The following is an 18,087-nucleotide window of genomic DNA, read 5'->3' on the forward strand; positions in this document are numbered from 1 at the left end:
TCACTTCTCTCACTGATCGGTGAGTGAATCAATTTATTTTTGTCCATTTGTCAATCTTATTGTGGTGTAATAATATTACAACAACAATAATACTGATAATTTCATTTATAGCCACACTTCATACTTCAAATGCTACATAGCTTAATTAAAAACAACAAATAGATTAAATGAGAGAACAGAAACAGTGGAAAAGGCAGTACTACTAAAACTCTTTGTGTGGAAGAGAAGTGGTGAAGACCACCATGTTTACAGTGTGTGTGTGTGTGTGTGTGTGTGTGTGTATGTGTGTGTGTGTGCGTGTGTGCGTATGTATGTACACAGGTATTTTAAATACCAGATGAATTCTCAATGTGAGAGCTGAAGTTGTGATAGCTAGAGTCATAATTAAATGGTTGGTTTTGGACTTATTTTGTTTAAAGAGTGCATTTTTTTCTTGTGTGACCCACAACACAGGCTTTGAGAATCCCAGGCCTAAATTATTACTACTACCACTACTACTACTACAACTGCTACTACTACTACTACTACTACTACTACTACTACTACTAATAATAATAATTGTAATAGCAACAACAACATCTGCCATAAAACAGCTTACTTGCACGATGAAAAAAAACCCTGGACGTTTGGCCCTTGGCTTGGCATGCCTGACATAATTTGGCCCTTGTAGAAAACTAATTGGGGAACCCTGATCGTGTAGATACCTTACCAGTGTGAGCAGAAGTCAACTGTCTACTTATTGCCAGGTTTCTGCTCCACTGGATCCACCACTTCCTCTGAGTTTACAGCTTCTATCATTACTCGTCCTGGTTTCCCTGTTACTATTCAGTTCCCCTGTCCCTATTTCACTCTGCCCCCTCCCCCAGCTACCTATCACCTCCCTTGTGATTACGCCTCCTTCTACTACCCATTGTGTTTTCCCCTATTCCTTCTTCACCTTTCCTGCCTATCACCTCCCTGCTTCCGCTCCCCCACCCCTTTATCTTTCCCCTTACTGGCTTTTCACCTGGAACCTACCAGCCTTCTCCTTCCCACCCTCCCCCCAGCTTCTTTATAGGGCCTCTGCCCCTTCCCTCTTCAGTCCTAATGAAGGGTTCCAGCCCGAAACGTTGACTGATCGTTTCCACGGATGCTGCCCGACCTGCTGAGTTCCTCCAGCGTGTTGTGAGTGATACTATTCAGTTGTTTCCTTTCCAGGGAGTGACAATGGGTGTAAGCTCCTGATGGTCTTAATCCCTCCGGGTCCTTATTCTGGTTTCTGGCATTCCAATAACTGGATGATGAGTGAGTGAGACTAGATCTAAACAAAGGCTGCCTGACTTCTCATGTGAATGGTGATAATAGATTGGATTCCTTATCATAGTAGGGATCTTGATACAAGAGGTAACAGTCTCTAATAATGTGGAGAATCTTTGAGGCTGGCATTGAGAAAGATATTGGGGTGTTTGATAGGTGTGTTCAAAATTATTAGGAAGTTTTACTTAAGGAGAAACTCTAATCCCGTTACCAGTGGCATGAGGAATGTGGGGAAAGAGCAGGACAGTGGAATTAAACAGATTTTGAAAGGATTGCTAAGTGGTGCAGCCAATTGAGCTGCTGCCTCATAGTGCCAGGGACCCAGGTAATCTTGACCTCTTGACCTGTCTGTGCAGAATTTGTAAATTCTCCCTGTAAACACCTCAGTATTCTCCTGGGTGCTCAGGTTTTCTCCCACATGAGAAAAGAAGTGTGGATTGGTAGGTTAATTGACGACTGAAAATTGCCCTCCAGTGTGTAGTGATGGTAAAAATTGAGAAGAATAAGATGGGAGACATTAGGCCCAGTGAAAATGGTGATTGTTAGTACAGGCTCTGAGCTAAGAGGCCGTATTGTATCTTTATGGCTTTGACTCCAGGAGCCAATACTGGCATGTTAGGCCTCTCTCTGGTGCTGATTCTTAAACTGATGGTTTTTATGTATGATTTGGGCCTAAAAATATGCTGCTCTCCTGAGTTGCCTGGGAGGAATGCTAAACTATGTAAATCTAAACCCTCCTATTTCTGACTGCATAATGTCACCAGCTCAACTAATTCCAGACCTCTGTCCTTCCAAGTCTGGTAAATAATAAATAAATGATTTAAATATCTATGCAAGTGACTGCCAGGCTGAAGTGTAAGCTCGGGAATCATTGGAGCCACATGGAATGAAAATAGGGCCTTCAGACTAACTTGCCCATGCTGACCAATTTATCTACCCGAGTTAGTTCCACTAGCTTGCATTTGGCCACATCTCTCTAAACCTTTGCTTTCTGTATCTAAATGTCTTTTAAACATCGTAATTGTACCCATCTTTACAGCTTCCCCTGGTAGCTTATTCCATATACCCACCATCCTCTGTGTGGAAGAAATTGCCACTAAGTGTCATTTCAAATCCTTCTCCTCTCACCTTAAACCTTGTCCTTTACTTTTAGACTCACATAACCTGGCCAAAAACAGTGCCCATCCACTTATCCACACCTGTCTATATTCCTCTATAAGGTCACACTTCAGTTTCCTATGCTCTAAGGAAACAAGTCACAGCCTGTCCAGTTTCTCCTTATAACCAAGTCCTGCAGTCTTGGTAACATTTTTGAGAATCTTTTTTGCAGTTTAATGACATCTTTCCTACAGCAAAGCAACCAAAACTGCACACAGCACTCCAAGTGTGCTCTCGCTCACCTTTGAATCAGTTATAGTTACTCAGCCCCTTAAGTGGTATACTCAAGCAGGCAACTTTCGCTGCCACAGGGCACAATCACAAAGATACCTGCTGATGTCTCCAAATACAGGTATGTAATAGCTCCAGGTATATAATGAGGGTAATGTTACGATAGTCATGAGGGATTTCAACATGCAGGTAGATTGGAAAAATCAAGTTGGTGCTGGGTCCCAAGAGAGGAAATATGTTGAATTTTAGAGCAACTTGTGGCTGAGCCCACTTGGCAAAGAGCAATTTTGGATTGGGTGTTGTGTAGTGAACCAGATATGATTAAGGAACTTAAGGTAAATGAATCCTTAGGAGGCAGTGATATGATAAGTTTCACCCTGCAGTTTCAGAGGGAGAAGTTAGAAGTCAGAAGTATCACTATTACAGTGGAGTAAAGGAAATTACAGAGGCATGAGAGAGGAGCTGGTCAAAGCTGAGTGACGGTAATACTAGCATGGATGACAGCAGAGCAGCAATGGGTGGAGTTTCTGGGAGCGATTCGGAAGGTGCAAGAAAGATACGTACCAAAGAGGAAGAAATATACTAAAAGGAGGATGAGGCAACCTTGGCTGATAAGGGAAATCAAAGATAGCACAAAAGCAAAAGAGAAGACATATAATGTAGCAGAAATTAGTGAGAAGTTAGAGGATTGGGAAGCTTTTTAAAAACCAGCAGAAGGAAACTAAAAAAGCCATAAGCAGAGAAAAATTGAAATATGAACGTAAGCTGGCCAATAATGTAAAAGAGAATACCACAAGTTTTTCAGATATATAAATACCGTTTGTAGTAAAAGAGAGGCGAGAGTGGATATTGGACGACTGGAAAATAACTTTGGAAAGGTAGCAATGGGGAGAAAGAACTGGCAAATGAACTTAATAAGTACTTTGCATCAGTCTTCACTGTGGAAGTTACTAGCAGTATGCCAGAAGTTCGAGAGTCAGGGGTCAAAAATCAGTGTAGCTGTTATTATCAAGGAGAGGGTGGTTTAGAAAGCTGAGAAGTCTGAAAGTAGATAGGTCACCTGGGCCAGATGGAACACACCACAGGGTTCTTAAAGAAGTTGCTGAAGAGATTGTGAAAGTATTAGTAATGATCTTTCAAGAATCACTAGTTTCTGGCATGGTTCCAAGGGCTGGAAAATTGCAAATGTCGCTCCACTCTTTAACAAGGGAAGGAGGCAGAAGAAAGGAAATGATAAACTAGTTAGCCTTTCTTCAGTAGTTGGGAAAACTTTAGAGTCCATTATTAAGAATGAGGCTTTGAGGTACTTGGAGGTACATGAGCCAACGTCAGCATGGTTTCTTTAAGGGGAAATCCTACCTGACAAATCTGTTGGAATTCTTCGAGGAAGTAACTGGCAGGATAGACAAAGGAGAGTCAATGGATGTTTACGTGGATTTTCTGAAGGCTTTTGACAAGGTGCCGCACATGAGGCTGCTTAACAAGATAAGAACCTATGGTATTAAAGGAAAGGTCGTTACATGGATAAAAAAACTAGCATAGAGAGAAGATTGGCTGAGTGGCTGGAGGCAAAGAGTTGGAATAAAGGGGACCTTTTCTGGTTGGCTGCCCGTGACTAATGATGTTCAGCAGGGTCAGTATTAGGGCCACTTCTATTCACAGTAAATGCCAATGATTTGGATGACAGAATTGATGACTTTGTGGCCAGGTTTGCAGATGATATGAAGACAGGTGTAGGGACAGGTAGTGTTGAGTAAGCAGAGCATCTACAGAAGCACTTAGACAGATAGGAGAATGGGCAAAGAAGTGGCAGATGGATTCCATTGTAGGGAAGTCTATAATCATGCACTTCGGTAGAAGTGATAAAGGCCTAGATTATTTTCTAAGTAGGAAGAAAATTCAAAAATCACAGATGCAAAGGGTCTTGGGAATCCTTGTGCAGGATTCCCTAAAGCTTAACTTGCAGGTTTAGTCAGTGATAAGGAAGGCAAATGAAATTTTAGCATTCATTTTAAGAGGGTTAGAATATTAAAGCAAGGATGTAATGCTGAGGCTTTCTAAGAATTTGGCCAGACCACACTTGGAGTATTGTGATGTGATGATGTTCGTCCATTGTTGATGCCGATGAGGACCTTGACACCATTATGATGGTGTCGAGACTAGTGCGTGGTTTGGATTTAAGTGAGGGAGAGTTGCACAGCGTCAGCCTCACTCTCTCTTCCCAATTCCCATCTGGATCCAGTGGCAAGACAGAGTTCAGACGGCTGGAGATGGGACTAGATACAGTGGATGACCAAGACGTCTTCTGTGTCTTGTCCTGCTCCACATGTTCCACGACGCTTGCAGAGACCGCCTTCTTGACCGTTGGACCTTCCATTGGTCTCGTCCCCTCAATCTGCCGGAGTCTGTCTTCACATGCTGGGACAGACAACTCCCTACCTCACTGAGTGTTTGAGACCCGTCAGCTACTCTCACCTGGTTTAGCAGGCTTCTTGAAGCCGTTGCCCAGGGTGTGGACACTGTCACATGCAAACAGTTCCGAGGAGCCGCAGGTGAGAGCTGAGTGCCAGGTGGGGACCAAAGTTGGACTAACTGCCTTGAACAGGATGTGACATGTTCCCCCACCAGAGGTGCTACCCCTCCCTGACACCCCATTCACCCCTGAAGAATTGTAGGCAGTTTGGGGCCACTTATCTAAGAAAAGATGTGCTGGCATTGAAGAGGGTCCAGAGAATGTCTGTGAGAATGATTCCTAGAATGAAAGGGTTAACATACGTATGAAGAGCACTTAATGTTTCTGCGCTTGTACTTGCTGGAGTTTAGAAGAATGAGGGGTGATCTCATTCAAACCTATCACATATTGAAAGGTCTGAATAGAGTGGATATGGAGAGGATGTTTCTTGTGGTAGGTGAGTCTGGCACCAAAGGGCAGAGTTGCAGAATAGAATGATGTCTATTTAGAACAGAGATGAAAAGGAATTTCTTAAGCCAGATGGTGGTAAATCTGTAGAATTTATTGCCATGGAAGGCTGTGAAGGCCAAGTCATTGAATATACTTAAAGTGGAGGTTGATGGGTGCTTGATTAGTCAGGGCATCAAACGTTATGGAAGAAGGCAGGAGCATGGGTTTGGGAGAGATAAGTCAGCCATGGTGAAATGGAGGAGAGGACTCAAACGGCTGAGTCGCCTAATTTTGCACCTATGTCTTATGGTCTTATCCAGGACTTGAAAGGAAGATAAAAAATACCCTTCAGTAGCATCTACAGTCCATTGTATAGATGGTGGGACCAGCTACTGAAAACATTAAACATCTGTAGAATCACAACTGCAGGCAACTCGCCCAACAATAGTAGTAATGCGATCATTCGAGTCAAGTATGATGTTCTCCTAAGGGGTTGTCGGCTGGTATCTTCAGATAGCTGCAAAGGCTGATCATGTTACGATCTTCATTCAAGCAGACTCAGGTGCAGAGTAAACTCAGGACTTGATAGTGGAAGTTAACAATGAAGATTTATTCAGAGAATAATACAGGGAATAATCAAGCTAAGAGCTCACTGACTTTGGACTTGAGTACACAGAATGCGAGTTCACACAAAACTCAAATCCAGTGCTCAGCATTGAGCGCTGGTCCAGAGAAACTGTAAATAGAAAATAAAACACAAGGAACTCATGCATGTCGACATCGGGAGCAAATCACTTAAGAACAAGAAGCATAAGGAAACTGTATTCACATAACAAGTGTCGCGAAAAGCTCAATGACAGCATAATGATAATAGTAGTCATTAAACAACTGTAATAAACCCAAATAAATTATGTTCAGGTGCATTGAGATCTGCCACTACCCAGCGTCCCACGCTGGTTCAAGGGGTTCATGACAGGATCCCCACCCCCACCCCACGTGGGCAGCATCTGATGGCCCAGGGTGATCTGTTATGAAAGTCCATGATTAATTTAGGGTCGGGAATATCCTAAAAGGGAACCCAGCATCTCTTCTCCTAGTTTGCATCATTGATTTTTGCCACAAATTTTGTGTTCATCCTTTGAATTAATCCTAATTGGTTGCTTAAGGACTAAAAGGAACAGGTGCATTATCCAGAACCTTTCTGCGCTTCATAGTTGCAAGATCAAAGAAGAATTATAATAAAGTCAAGGTAATGTGGATTTCCAGTTAATTCTACCACGTTTACTGCTTCTGGTAATGAGGTACATTTATTGCAATAGTATGTTATCACCCAACAGCATTTCTGGAGAAAGAAGTAGTTAATGAGATCAGAAACGGATCTACAATTTGCTGAGTCACACATTTCTTCGCTGGGAGCACTGTAAAATCATTCCATGGCAAGGAAATAATTCTAGAGACTGAAGTCTCTTCTATTCCTTTTTCATGGGAACTGATCATTTCAACATGTACCACCCGCACTGAATGCTCCTTATATTTTGTTTGTGTCTGCTTATTTGGAGACTTGGCAGTCATGTGCTGTTGTTCAGCTTGTGCTGCCAAATTATCTGCACTAGTAATCTTCATTGAAATATTAGGGTCACGTGAATGATCAGAACTTTGTAGAATCTTGTTTGGTGGTGTATAGATCTGTAAAAGCTTCCTCTCGGAAGGAAATATTACAACAATGATAGAGGATCCTAGTTCCCATCTTCTCACCAAACATTTATTCTATTAATGTTTTCTCTGGATCTCAACTTTCTTTACAGAGTTCACAGCCTGAATGTCTTTGTCCATGACTAATCTTTACTAATCTTCTCTTCTTCATGTAGCCTATCCAACAGATATCTTAAAAAGTCTGATTGGTCCTGTTGTGCCCCTTGATTAAACCACAAAGGAGATGAAACTTTCAAAAAGCTGCCGGGAGAGATGGCAAGTCTGTGGCTATGTTCCAGGAAGCCAATTAACTATTGAAGTTTCATCATTAATGACTGTGAATCTCTCTCCTTGAACATGCCAGAAGCCAGAAGTCATGAGAGGGAGCTGAATGACACTGTTCATGTAGAAGGCATTGCCAAGATCGGCCAGGCCCGTCTTTTCTGTATCCGATTTTGCGGACAGTCTTGAGTACAAAGGTTCCTATACTTTTTTTTCTGACATCGGGCATTTTGTTTGAAAAGCTGTTTTAGATCTTCCTCATTTGGAATTGGAAAATCTTTTCGTGTTTGTATGACAGGTTCATATAGGTCAGCGAATCCTGAAACCTGAAAGGTCATGCAGTGTACCAATTTGGACAGTTGATGTCAACAGCTTATTCCCTTCTTCAAGAGAGTGACATCATTAATTTGGGAATGTGATGAAAGCTGGAAACTTAAAAGTATATATTTCAACACAGTAAGTGCCCCTGTTCTTACAGCTAGGAAAAAGAGCCTTGAAAACATTCTTTCTGAAATACAGTTGTTGATTCTTATGGCCGTGTCCATAAATTCCTCCAAATCCTCCACCTGGTCCATGGTATAAAGAACAAATGACAGGGATTGGTCATTTAATCCCTGTCTAAACAGAGCAACCAAAGCCTCATTGTTCCTTCCACTCTCTACCGATAGGGTACGGAAATCAATGGAATAGGCAGCCACGGGTCATGCTCCTCGACGCAGCTCAGGGAGTTTGTTGGCTGCCTTTGAGCCCCTAGCAGGATGAAAGAATACTCGCCTCACCATTCTTAGAAATTAATTTGTATCAGAACACACAGGAGTGTCCTTTGCCCATAAAGCTGTTGTCCATGAAAGGACCCTGCCTAAGAGGAAGGAAATTACATCGGCCACCTTACTCCTCTACAAGGAGAACTTTGCAGGTTGTAATTCAAAACGAGAGAGCATTGATTTCGGAACCCATGGCAAGACTCAGGGTCCCCATTGTATTGTTCCAGGGCTGGCCAGTAGTTCTAGGAACATGTAGCAGGACACTCAGGCAAATGCTCAAAACCAGAGTCCTTTTGCAATGATGCAAGTATCTCCTTGAGAACCTTCTCATGCCATCCAATTGCCTGTCCATGGCAGACCGATGCCAATTGAAATTGATCTGTCTCTGCTGGGTCCATGATTGGCTGAGTCCTGAGGTGGAAGAAGCTAGAATAAGACATTAGGGTACAGGGAAAGGAGTAGAGGCTAGAAGGTGGTAGCACGAACAGTTTGAAAGGGAAGGGATTGCAGGGTAAGAGCCTTTCCTACAATTAAACCAGCGTTTAATCTTATGAAATTATGAGACCTTTGCTTTAAGTAAATTTAATCATCCTTGCCAACAAATGAACCCCTAGGCATTACTTTACCTATATTTAGCGGTTATATTGTTATAGCCACTTTCTAAAATATGGATGTATTGGATCCTGATTCTTATTCCCTTCAAAACAGGATGGAGATAGGGATGGAGAATATTATGTACCTACAGAGTGGCCCAAAGAGTTCTTGGGATGCTTGGAGAAGGAGGGGTAGGAAATGGCGACTAAAATCACTGATGTAAATTCCAATTTTCACAATGCATGTTTTCAGCCATTGGAGCCACTAACCCCATATGAAGAAATGAACCTTATGTTAAAAGTGAAAAAAAAGCTGCTGGAGGAACCCAGTGGGTGATGCAGTATGTGGAGGCAAAGGGAGAGTCAATGTTTCAAAGCTTACCTGGTGAATTCCTCCAGCAGCCTCTTTCTTTGCTCCAAGTCCCAGCATCGCAGTCTCTTGTGCCTCATCCTCATGCTAATGGTTTTTCCAAGTGCGAGAAAATGATCTATCACTCCCTTTCACCGAGAAGGAAATGCAGTCAGCGAGGAGATGGGTCACAGTTAGGTTGCTGTAAGAGTTCTTAAAGCCGCGCTGGTCTTGGTTGCAGCTTCCTGCAAGGAGCATATGGTCACTGAATTTTGAATAAAGGTGTTTTATGGAAATAGTGGTTTTTCATATTTAAATTTACATTATACATAAAGAAGCATAAAGTGTTGGGCACAGCAGGAGGATCAGTCACTCTTGGGATTCATTGCCAAGCAATAGTGATTAACAATAAATTTATTTGATAGGACTCAGGCAATTAGCTATTTATACTGTCATTCATACCTCACTAACCATGATTAAATGGAACAGCTATTCAGCAATGAATATGCCAGAATTTATTTCACGTGGCATAAACAATTATCCATTCATGTTGCCTTTAATGGTAAGGAAAAGTGCTATTCATTTCAAGGCAATTGCATCTCAGATCATTCTTAAAAGCTTTGGAAAATATGGGCCTGTGTTATGATCACGTGCTTTGAAACAGATTAATGTGCTTGGTCTAACAGGAAGTTCATTTCAGTTGCAATGCATCCCCACATATCTACAGTGCGATTTCTGTTGCAACAAGTCCATACCCAATATCATGATTACAATTCCAGTACATGATGTTTTCTATTCTATACTTGGGAGAGAAATCAACAGATATACAGATAATACTTAACATTTATCATCCACTTACGATGAAGATTCAGTGGGTCAGTGATTGGGAGGGCCCTTGTTTTTGATGACGTTTCACCGATTCAGATCTGAAAGTTGAGAGTACGATTATGAAAATTGCGGATGGTACAAGTGTTGAGCATGAGACCAATCTTTCATACGTCTAGATTGACAGTGAGGGAAAAAGTGAGAGTTCACGGAACTACCATTGAGCTGGTCAGGTGCTCAATGGAAGTCATTGCAGAGAAGTGTGTTGGTAGGCCCCTGTGTGTTGATATGACTATAGTCATAGTCATTGTCATAATCATACTTTATTAATCCTGAGGGAAATTGGGTTTCGTTACAGTTGCACCAACCAAGAATAGAGTATAAGTATAGCAATATAAACCATAATTAAATAATAATATGTAAATTATGCCAGGAAATAAGTCCAGGACCAGCCTATTGGCTCAGGGTGTCTGACCCTCCAAGGGAGGAGTTGTAAAGTTTGATGGCCACAGTCAGGAATGACTTCCTATGATGCTCAGTGCTGCATCTCAGTGGAATGAGTCTCTGGCTGAATGCACTCCTGTGCCCAACCAGTACATTATGTAGTGGATTGGAGACATTGTCCAAGATGGCATGCAACTTGGACAGCATCCTCTTTTCAGACAACACCGTCAGAGAGTCCAGTTCCATCCCCACAACATCACCGGCCTTACGGATGAGTTTGTTGATTCTGTTGGTGTCTGCTACCCTCAGCCTGCTGCCCCAGCACACAACAGCAAACATGATAGCACTGGCCACCACAGACTCGTAGAACATCCTCAGCATCGTCCGGCAGATGTTAAAGGACCTCAGTCTCCTCAGGAAATAGAGGTGGCTCTGATCCTTCTTGTAGACAGCCTCAGTGTTCTTTGACCAGTCCAGTTTATTGTCAATTCGTATCCCCAGGTATTTGTAATCCTCTACCATGTCTACACTGACCCCCTGGATGGAAACAGGGGTCACCGGTGCCTTAGCCCCTCTCAAGTCCACCACCAGCTCCTTAGTCTTTTTCACATTAAGCTGCAGATAATTCTGCTCACACCATGTGACAAAGTTTCCTACCGTAGCCCTGTACTCAGCCTCATCTCCCTTGCTGATGCATCCAACTATGGCAGAGTCATCTGAAAACTTCTGAAGATGACAAGACTCTGTGCAGTAGTTGAAGTCCGAGGTGTAAATGGTATTCATGTCCACAGGTTCCTGAAATGGGCAGTGATTAGTAAAGAAAAGAAGGTACTTTTATATGCATATGCACTGAATGGATTGAGCAGAGTGGTCACTACAATTGCATATCTCCCTTGTCTGCCATAGATAGGTCACCATAAGCAGTTGCTAGCCACCAAAATGCTATTGTGTCAGAGGAAAGCATTTGCAAGTACTTTGGCAAAAGTGGAGATTTCCATTCTTCTCTTGAACATGGGCATCACTGTGGTGGGCCATGCTTATTATCCATCCTGAACTTCCCCTGAGAAGGCGTTGGTAGAATTACTGTCGGCTCTGAAGAAAAAATGTTCACGCTACAATTGCTTTCTTTGGAAGAAATTTGGTTGAAGAGTACCAAGTTATGAGAGGGCTAAATGGATGAGAGTGTCCTATCTTCTTAAGCAAGAAGGGCAAGAAGAGCATGAATATAGAACAATTGGTAAAAGGGAAGTTAAGAAAATCTATTTTCACCTCAAAGATGGGAGGGTCTGAAAGAAAGAGACAGATGGAGGCAGAATCTCAACATATTTAACAAAGCTCTAAGATGAGAACTTAGCGAACTATGAATGCCCACAAACTGAAGGACCAGGAAACAGCATCTGTTTTGCAGTAATGAACATTGAAACATTCGAAGTTGCCATTGCTACCTCCTCAGAATAGTGCAGGATTTGCATCAACTATGATTATTAAGGTGGCTAGGGCTTTGAACCTAGCATTGGATGGAGCTGGAGATATTTACAATTAGTTTACTGCCCATTGTGGTGTTACTGTGGACGTTTGCCAGAGAGCAGCAGGAAACAACAGCTCCACAGCTTTGCTGGGATTGCAGACTTCAGCAATGATTGCATGCTCAAAACTTTGCTCTTCAACACTGTACTGTCCTGAATCTGAAACTAGTTTCGCTCTCTCTCTCTCTCTCTCTCTTTCTCTAAGTACACAACAGCTGGAATGTATCAGGCACATTCTAGGCTATACAGACCAACATTTAACACCTGCACTGATGGCTGTGAATGTCAATGTCTTCTTGCTTTTCCTTCACAGTGTGACCAAAATCCAGGTTTTGTCTATCTGGAGGGCTAGAGAAACAGGGGTAAATTTGTGTGCAGAGACGGGAGGAAATTTTAAGCCATCAACACTTCGACTATGTAAGCTGTGAGATATATATGAGGGCTTACAGTGATATTGAGTCTTTGAAGGTTGAATAATGGATTCTGACTGAGGGGGGATAGGAGGGTGTTAGAGTAGTTATTGCACAGTAATATATAATCGTTGATAGAACATGCCACTCCTTTGGCTCTGCATTCAGATCTTTGGGGATTAATTGATGGCATCTTCCTCCATAGCCATCTTCTCTCTCTGCCTTTTGATCACCTGAAGGGTGTCTTAGCACACTGGAAAAAGAGCAAGTTCCTCTGCCTCACCTGCAAGGCCTCTGATGTGTTCTTAACTCTTGGTGTCCATTCTTTCCCACACTATGGCCATTTCCCAGATCAAGTTCAGACTTTGGAATGACTGCCAAATCCTCCTCCAACCAGAATGCACCTTAAACGTGCAGATTATCTTGGAACAACACAAACAAGCATCAACTGGTCAGCTGATTGAGTGGCATCATAACTACAACATCTTTGCGCTCAGCATTAGCAAAACTAAGAACTGGTTATGAATTTTAGGAAGGGGATATTGGCTGAACAAGGACCTGTCCTCATTGAACAGTCTGTGGTGAAAAGGGTGAGCAGCACCAAGCTCCAGAGTGTCAACATCGTGAAGGATCTATCTGCTCCCAGCTTTTAGATACAACCATTAAGAAGGCCTGCAAGCCTTTCTACTTCCTTAGAAGTTTAAGGAACTTCAATATATCTATTGTGACGAGAATACACATAGATTAAGATGTTAGCTGTCCTGTGCTGGCACCAGTGGGATCAGCAGTTGGTCTGCCACCTGTCTTCAGGAGAAAGAGAGATAAGGAAAACAATGGAGCAGCATTTGGAGATGTTAATGAAGGGATGGGAGAGAGTAACGGAAGGACAGCTGTCAAGATCAGCTCCCCCTTTGAACCCTGAACTGTTTGAAGTGATGGACAGGCGATACCCTAGCAGGGGGATAAAAAGGGACAGGTTCGCTAAGGCAAGACACACATGACACCCCGAGGTAACGAGACCCTGGAAGCAGTGCGTCTCCCACAAGTCGGTGGGACGTTTTGGATGGCTGGTCGCGGGATCAAGCCAAAGACGCTCAGGGTGGAAAGGCACGATCGGCGGGAACTTGGTGTGTGTCCACCCTTGCCTGGGTGCCAGGTTCACCGCAGAGAAACAATGGTATCTGGAAACGGAGGGGTCAGGGTCAGTGACCTCAGATGACATCACAAAGGTCTTGCCCGAAAACTGACTGCGAAGGTCTGTGTGGAAGCCGTTTGAATATTCATTCGTTTTGCTCTCTCTCTCCTTCCCCCACACTGTCCATCTCCCATGGCAGCGATTACTGCGAACTGAACTGAACTAAATTGAACTGAACTTTGCGTCACTTTGAAACTGGTCGTTTACCCCTAGACAACGATAGAGCTTGATTGATCCTGTTATCTTAATTCTGTGTACGTGTATGTTTATCATTGCTGAACTGTTGCATTTATTATCCTTTTGATTAGAGTACTGTGTTGCTTGTTTCTTTAATAAAACTTTCTTAGTTCTAGTAATCCAGACTCCAACTGAGTGATCCATTTCTGCTGGTTTGGCAACCCAGTTACGGGGTACGTAACACTATAAAGACTCTGAAAAACTTCTACAGAAGTACTGTGGAAAGCATTCTGACTGGCTGCATCATTGCCTGGTATGGAATCTCCAATGTACAAGAAAGTAAGAGGCTATAGAGGATACTGGACTCAGCCAGTTCTATCCCAGTTACAGCTCTCCCCAGCATAAAGGACATCTATAAGAGACAATGTCACAGGAGGCTGACATCCACCATCTGGGCTACACCCTCTTCTCAATGCAGCTTGAGGACCCACATCTCAAAGTTTAAAAACAACTTCTTCCCCACTGCCATTTGGTTCTTGATTGACCTGAAGAGCCCTACTACTCCCTCATAGTACATTTCTTTTCTCATTTCCTCAGCTTTCACTAAGCTTGGTTACTTTTGTTTATTTTGTCATATGTTATGTAAAATTTATATTAATTTATGTTTGTCATGTTTGTAGCATAAGCATGAGTCAGGGTTGACCATGGATGCTGCGTCCTAGCTGTCTAGATAGCCAAACCTGAGCAGTACGATATAGAGAGCAAGCTCCTTGTAACATTCTTTGGTGGCAAAAAGCTAATTTGAATGTCATTTAAACCCTGGGTGTGTATGCCTATGACAATAAACTTGAATTTGGATGAACTAAAGCTGGTTGCTGGTGATATTACCTGTTGTTGATGCATCCAGCCAGTGGTTAGGTGGAGTGTGAAATCATTATCATAAGCAGGAAGCATTTCCATTAATGGCACTGGCTAATGACACATTGAGATCCTTGCAGACTTTTGTAGGAGCAAACAACTTTAGCCTAAGGATTTCAATTCACTACATGTAGTGTCCAACTTGGATTGCTTCTCAATACATCTAGTAATTTCAGATTGGCTGGGAAGATGCCACTTCTGACCTTGCAAATCAGAAGGAACATAAACCTGGATTTTCAAAAGCCTGTAAAGAACAATAAACTATACTGAATGAAAAAATAAAAACACAGTTAAAGGGCTATTTTGGTATATTGATTTATTACTGAAATCACACCAGTACAGCTCAAGGATGTATATTCACCCCACTGCTCTACTCTCTCTACACCCTGACTGTGTGGCTAGGCACAGATCAAGATCCATCTATAAATTTGCCGATGACACAACTATTGTTGATAGAATCTCAGATGGTGACAAGGAAGCATACAGGAGCAAGGTAGATCTGCTGGGTGAGTGGTGTCACAGCAACAACCTACTCAGCATCATTAAGGCCAAAGAATTGATTGTGGATTTCAGGAAGGGGAAGTCGAAGGAACACATACCAGCCCTCATCGAGGGATCAGGAGTGGAAAGGGTGAGCAGTTTCAAGTTCCAGGGTGTCAACATCCCTAAGGATCTATCCTGGGCCAGCTATTGATGCAATGACAAGGCATTTCTGAGGCTATAGTTCGAGGAGTTTTGATATGTTACCAAAGATTCTAGTAAATTTCTACAGATGTACTGTGGAGAACATTTTAACTGGTTGCATCACCATCTGGTATGGAGGGATCACTATACAGGATCAGGAAAATCTGAAGAGGGTTGTAAATGTAGCCATCTCCATCATGGACACTAGCCTTCCCAACATTGAAGATATTTTCAAAAGGCAATACCTCAAAAATGATTATCAAGGATCCCCATCACCCAGGACATGCCCTCTTCTCATTGCTACTATCAAGGGGGAGGCACTGGAGCCTGAGAACACACACTCAATATTTTAAGAACAGCTTCTTCCCCTCTACTAATAGATTTCAGCACAGACAATGAACCAACCCATGAACACTACTGTTATGTTTTGTAACTCCAAGATATAAAAATAATTGGAAGAAAAAGAAGGGAGCCCAGAGGTAATGTGTCCAGTTTTGTTTTTACTTTCGGTGAGGCACACACTTATGATATGGTGGAGTGATAACGTATGCTATTCACATATTTTTACATATAACCTACAATACATTATATAAGCAACAAAGAATAATCAAGTAACATATTTGCAATATTACTCAAATATTTTTGAAATATTAAAAGTACAAAACACCTCCATGCATAGCTCTATCTCCATCCCAATGTAGAAGCCATCTCAACTATTTACACAGTTTAATATATACTGCAAGTATGTATAGGTATCCACAGCATAATAAATTGTAGTTGTCTATTTCAAGCCTAAAGATATAATCTCCGTGGAGGATTTCTTAATATTGTGAGATAATGTCTTTCCTGCTTGACAGGTGAGATGTGGCTGTGGAACAATCTCTGGGACCTCGTCTGTGGTGGTTGTAGGAGTTGACTCTGATACTACAGGATGTGCTTCTGACAACTCTGGACACCTTTGTTCTAAACATATTGGCATCAAAACAGTGCATGGAAAGCTGCTTGATCTGCTGATCTATCCCAGGCCACCAGATAAAATTTTGAGCCAATGCTTTCATTTTGACCACACCTACATGACTGGCATGTAGTTCCTCAAACACCTTAGTTCTCAGCTTAGATGGTACAATCCCCACATAAGGCAACCCCCGTCAAGGGTACGATCGTCCCAACCCTGGTAAAAATGGGGGAACTGGAGTTCCTGCTACACATTCCATCCATTTTGGGTTTCCATGTAGACCTGAGGCATTGGCGAGACTTCTCTGATTTCCCTTTGGGTCATCTCTGCTGTAATAGTAAGACTTTTGATTTGCATTAGGGAGAATACGTCAAGACGAGTGTCTTCTTTTGTAAATTTTTCAGGTATTTCCTTTTCTGAGTGTAAATGGAACATTCCATCAGCATTTCCATGATTAAACAACCTCTTGAATTCAGTCTTGTAATTACATCCTCCAAGAAACAGAGACCATCTCTGCATTCATACTGTTGATGTTAGTGGAACACCCTTCTGTAGATTGAAAATGGACGGTAGTAGTAGATTATCAGTAATGAGGGTAAACTCTGTCCTATACAACTACTAGTTGAAATGTTTTATACCCCAAACAAGACTCAACACCTCTCCATCAATCCATGCGTAATTTTTCCCTGCAGCTGAACGGGAATGTGGTGCAAGAGCTATGGGGCATTCACTTCCAGCACTCATAACATGAGACCTGATTGCACTTATGCCGTAAGGCAAGGTGTGACAGGCAGGCTTCACTGGATGATATGGATCATAATGTGTGAGTACAGTGTCTGACTTCATAATTCCCTTTACCTTGTTGAAAGTCACCACACACCGCTTTGTCCATTGGCATTTCCTCCTGAACTGTAGTAATAAGTTCTAGGGGTGGAGCATATTAACCAGGTTTGGCAAGAACCTGTTGTAGTAATTGACAAATACTATAAAGGACTGCAACTCTGACACATCCTTTGTCCTTGGGACATCCCCCCGCTGCTTGAATTTTCTCAGCACACTTGTACAAATGGTGTAACCACAGTAAGAGATGCATGGTTTGAAGAATTTACACTTGTTGCATTATGCTCTGAGCCCATAATCTTATAATCTTTTTAACATTATCTTGAGATGTTGGAGATGTTCCTTGTCATCCTCACTGGTAACAATGATGTCATTCAGGAAACACTGAGTACTTGGGCAGCCTTATAGCACCTGGTCCATAGCTCTCTGCCAGAGTGCAGGTGCAGATGCTACTCCAACTATAAGCCTACTATAGTGATAATGTCCTTTGGTGAGTGTTTATGGTGAGAAACATTTTACCCTCTTCTTCCATTTCCATCTGTATGTAAACCTCCCTCAGCTAAATCCACATTGCTAAAGTGTTTCCTTGCATCTGTACTGGGCAGGGCATATTGATCTACTTTTACCACAGATCCTGACAAACCCATTCTTCTTGGCTATTGGGACCACTGGCATTGTCCTTGGGCTCCATTCAACCTTGGAAAGAATTCCTTCAGCCTCCATGCAATCAAGCTGATTGGCTGCGTTATCACAGATGGTGTAAGGGCTTTGTAAAACTTGGGCATGGCATTTCTATTTAACACCATTTTACCCTTGATATGTTTGAGTTTTCCAACGCCATCCCTG

The 18,087-nt window shown here is 42.4% G+C and overlaps 1 pseudogene; it reads right to left on the reverse strand.

Moving 5' to 3' along the window:
* Positions 1-6,636: 6,636 nt before the first annotated feature.
* On the reverse strand, positions 6,637-8,136 carry LOC134352234 (ubiquitin carboxyl-terminal hydrolase 35-like; annotated as a pseudogene).
* Positions 8,137-18,087: the final 9,951 nt, after the last annotated feature.

This window comes from Mobula hypostoma, chromosome 9, assembly GCF_963921235.1.
Source record: "Mobula hypostoma chromosome 9, sMobHyp1.1, whole genome shotgun sequence".
Taxonomy (NCBI): Eukaryota; Metazoa; Chordata; class Chondrichthyes; order Myliobatiformes; family Myliobatidae; genus Mobula; species Mobula hypostoma.